A 4,943-nucleotide genomic window follows, 5' to 3' on the forward strand; every position below is an offset into this window, starting at 1 on the left:
AGGGCAGTCTGGCAGTACCAGGGTCTGTGCTACAGACCACTGGGATTATGGAATTGTACCAACAATGCCAGGATGGCATAGAGGGGGCAATTCCATGATCATAGACATGTTACATGGCCATATTCGGAGTTACCATGGTGAAGCTACATATAGGTAGTGACCTATATGTAGTGCACGCGTGTAATGGTGTCCCCGTACTCACAAAGTTCAGTGAATTGGCTCTGAACAATGTGGGGGCACCTTGGCTAGTGCCAGGGTGCCCTCACACTAAGTAACTTTGCACCTAACCTTTACCAGGTAAAGGTTAGACATATAGGTGACTTATAAGTTACTTAAGTGCAGTGTAAAATGGCTGTGAAATAACGTGGACGTTATTTCACTCAGGCTGCAGTGGCAGGCCTGTGTAAGAATTGTCAGAGCTCCCTATGGGTGGCAAAAGAAATGCTGCAGCCCATAGGGATCTCCTGGAACCCCAATACCCTGGGTACCTCAGTACCATATACTAGGGGATTATAAGGGTGTTCCAGTAAGCCAATGTAAATTGGTAAAAATGGTCACTAGCCTGTCAGTGACAATTTGGAAAGAAATGAGAGAGCATAGCCACTGAGGTTCTGATTAGCAGAGCCTCAGTGAGACAGTTAGTCACTACACAGGTAACACATACAGGCACACTTATGAGCACTGGGGCCCTGGGTTACCAGGGTCCCAGTGACACATACAACTAAAACAACATATATACAGTGAAAAATGGGGGTAACATGCCAGGCAAGATGGTACTTTCCTACAATTACAAACTGTACTTTTCATCTGTATATTGCCGTAAGCTCACCATATAAGTGACGGACTTCACCTACTGCCAAGGTCGCTGCAGCAGGATGCGTGTATATGTGGCCAATAAAGGCCAGGTAGGACCATCATTACATAGAGGACCTAACCTAACATGTAGAATTGTATGGGGTAAGGCGCAATCAAGCCAATTATTATGTTCTTGATAAGATAGAGGTATTTCTAGATATGCATATGCTTTGTATTGTGCATGTATGTTTGCAGGTGTCTAGTGATGAAATGTATTTGTGTTCCCATCCGCTGCTGGAAATGTGACCCAAGAATAGAAAATTTCTGTTCTATAGGCTGGATGAGCCTCAACAACAAATGTAACTAGACCCCCCTGGGAAGTTAGGCCATGTGCCAATAAATGTGCAGTAAGGGGTGGTCGCATATTGACTGCAATTGCTACCTGTTGTGGGTTCGCCATGGTGAATGGTATATTTTTGTTCAGAGATACGCACACCAAATGGGGATTATCCTTTTAGCGTTCAAGCTTGAACAACCTACAGGGTTAGTTAGGTACTCCCTACTTAGCTGAGGAGGAAAATCCTTGATACCACGGACGTCTCTGTATATAGTACTGAAGTGTCTTTGCACATAATGAGACAGGGATACTCAGGAGGACCTGAAAATTAGTGCCTGACCAAACATTGGGGGTGCCATGTCGCGTAGGTTCACACTATCCTACTGAGACTACTGGATTCAGGCGGCAGAATCACTTGTACTGTGGGGGACTGAGCCTGAACCCACTACAGGTGACACCTGTTGGCCTAATCCGGGTTTTGTTCCGGCGAACTAGCCGTGCCTCATCTCCACCCAAGAGCAGGGATGATTGGGCAACACAAATGACTCCTCAGGGAAATTGTGGTCACTCAGATCTCATCCGTTTCTCTCAGTTACATTAGTCTCACACATACAAGGACAATCAGAAGCAGAGTATAGTTCAATACGGTTTTATTGAAGTACCTGTATCTTAGATATTAAATCATGTAATGCAATAACTAAGACGATGAAGCATGGCAGGATTAAAATTGTGACAAGGATAGTGAAGCATAAATATGACGCTATCATATTGTCACTAAGATCGTTAAAAATAGCTCCTACCAAGGCTATGTTAGAGCACAGCATGTTAAGCTTTAATTCTGCCCTTCAGGTTCCCCTTAGAACACATCATCTCTCATACCTGAGTAAGACGCCTGTAGTCTACATAAGCAGCTGCAGCAAAGCACTCAGCAATCAGCATACAGTCGTGGTCATCTGGCTGGAATCTCCCTCTAACGTACATGGGTCAAAGTAGTGTTTTTATAATAAAACAGCTGATGTACTAAGAAAGGATCCCCACATAAGAGTGTGTATGTTTCTGTGAACATTAGAGACAAAGTGTACCGCGTTTTCCAGCAACCTATCTTACTTCAGCCTTGAGAAAAGCACAGAGTGAAAGAAATGTATTGTTTAAGAACGCAGTGCTGGCCTAGGCAAAGAACAGCCAGATAGAGAAAATAAAACAAGACCGCAAATGTGGCTATTGTTGAAATAATAAAAAGAAAGCTGAATAAAATATGTCTAGGTTAAAGTGCACAGCGGCAGGCCTAGTTTGCTAAAATAACGTGTATGAACTAAAATGGCTACAGAACACCCTCCTCTTGCCGGTTCAAAGGTGGTTCAAGGCCTAATTATGTATAATAATCTACTAAAATTCAACCTAAATGGCTACAGAACAAAGCCAGGCCCTCCCTTTAATTCTATTCGGAGACGGAGGCCTTCTTGTGGGGTCTGTTATCTGTGTGTACTGGAATATCCAGTGGCAAAGAATCTGAAATGTGGGAGCTCACATTTAGCCCCTTTAAAAATATGATTCTATTTCTCCTTGCCTCTGCTCACTATGTAGTCTTCTTGCATGTGAGAGGTTTCATTTGAATGGAGCACTTCAGCTCAGAGGGCAATAAGAAATAGTCTCTGCTATACCTCCAAGAACAAGTGAAAAATATTTACCCTCTCAGATACTTAAATCGCCAATGAGATTTAGGTCCAGATGTATCCTTAAACTTGCGACCCTGTTTAGAGAGTCGCAAATTGCGACTCTCTAAATAAGAAATCGCAAATAAGGAATCCTTATTTGCGATTTCAAAAGCACATGTATGAAGCAATTCCTTAATGCGAATTGGCCATTAAGGAATCGCTATTACCACCAAGTTGAACTTGGTGGTAACCATGTGCAAATTTAAAAAATGCATTTAAAATGCATTTTTTAAATTTACATGTAAAGCACACATGCCCTTTTGGCATGTGTGCACCTTACATGTTGTTAAAAAAAAATTGGGGTGCAGCAGAGGGGGCCTTAGGCCCCCAGCACCCTGGACTTTGCATTTCCCAAAATTGTGAATTCCAGTTAGGAATTCGCAATTTGGGACATGCAAAATATTCGCAAATATGGGCCAATAGGCCCATAGATGCGAATTGGGGATGAATCGCAATTTGCGATTCGGTAATAGCATTTGCGATTTTTAAGAAATCGCTATTACCGAATCGCAAATTTGATACATTGCATTTTGCGACTCAGAAATAGCGATTTCTTAAAAATCACTATTTACGAATCACAAAGGGCTTTTTTCATACATCTGGCCCTTAATTACTAGACGGGACCATTCTCATCCAAAGCCAAAAGGATTCGAAGTTTTCTCCGTGTAAATATGAGGACAAGTGACAATCAAGCAAATCAAAGTGCAGGACACTTTTTTTTCCACCTGTGCATAATTCTCTCTTATCACAGGGTCAGTCAATGTGAGAATCAGTCCAAAAAGCAACAGTTTGACAATGTAGGCTGTGACTATAGATTCCCTAACTTACACTGTAATACTATTAATGCCCCAGGTGTTTTTTTTCACCAATGGAACAATATCTTCTAAACAACATTTCAACTGCAGTTAAATCTCAAGTAGGCTTTTATAGTAGTAAAGCCTTTACAACAGAATGGCAAGTCGAAACGTCTGGCTACATAAATCTGGGAACAAATGAGTACCACAAATAATCAATAAAGACCCTGCACTACAGTTTATTCTTGTGTCTCTCTCATCTTCTCCTTTGGCATGATTGTATAGTATTTCTTCTTGGGGCATTTAATTTATAACTTCCTTGGATTACTGCCAAAGACACAGTTTCACCAGGTTCCTCAAAGTAAGTAGGCACATCTTTAGTAAGGCTCTGGCCCTGGTTTGCCTAAAATAGTTCAAATAATATTTAGACCCAAAGGTGATTGTGACAATACAGATATCCTCTTAAAATCAGATTTTTTTTTACATTGGCGTCTGTCCTCCTTGCTTCTGAGAATTGCATTGCCAAACACAAAGACAAATCATGAGAACTCATGTACCTGTTCTCAGCAGGGCTGCACATTACTTTTGTCTGAATCAAGAGACAGTGTTATTCTACAGACTTGCTTCTGATACTTATCAACAAGTTCTTCATAATCGTTTTATAAAAGACCTCCGTTCCTATACTGGTAGAGCTGAACATTCCAGTAGATTTAGGGGGTCATTACGACTCCCGCCGGACGCGGTGACCGTGCGCCTGGCGGGAGCCGCCAAAATACCGTACCGCGGTCGCAAGACCGCGGCGGGTATTTTGAGTTTTCCCCTGGGCTGGCGGGCGGCCGCCAAAAGGCCGCCCGCCAGCCCAGGGGAAAACGACCTTCCCACGATGAAGCCGGCTCGTAATCGAGCCGGCGGAGTGGGAAGGTGCGACGGGTGCAGTAGCACCCGTCGCGTATTTCACTGTCTGCAATGCAGACAGTGAAATACTGAGCGGGGCCCTCTTACGGGGGCCCCTGCAGTGCCCATGCCATTGGCATGGGCACTGCAGGGGCCCCCAGGGGCCCCGCGACACCCCCTACCGCCATCCTGTTCCTGGCGGGCGAACCGCCAGGAACAGGATGGCGGTAGGGGGTGTCAGAATCCCCAAGGCGGCGCAGCAAGCTGCGCCGCCTTGGAGGATTCAATGGGGCAGCGGGAAACTGGCGGGAGACCGCCAGTTTCCCTCTTCTGACCGCGGCCAAAGCGCCGCAGTCAGAATGCCCTGCGGGGCACCGCCAGGCTGTCGGCGGTGCTCCCGCCGACCGC

Source organism: Pleurodeles waltl, chromosome 3_2, assembly GCF_031143425.1.
Source record: "Pleurodeles waltl isolate 20211129_DDA chromosome 3_2, aPleWal1.hap1.20221129, whole genome shotgun sequence".
Classification (NCBI taxonomy): domain Eukaryota; kingdom Metazoa; phylum Chordata; class Amphibia; order Caudata; family Salamandridae; genus Pleurodeles; species Pleurodeles waltl.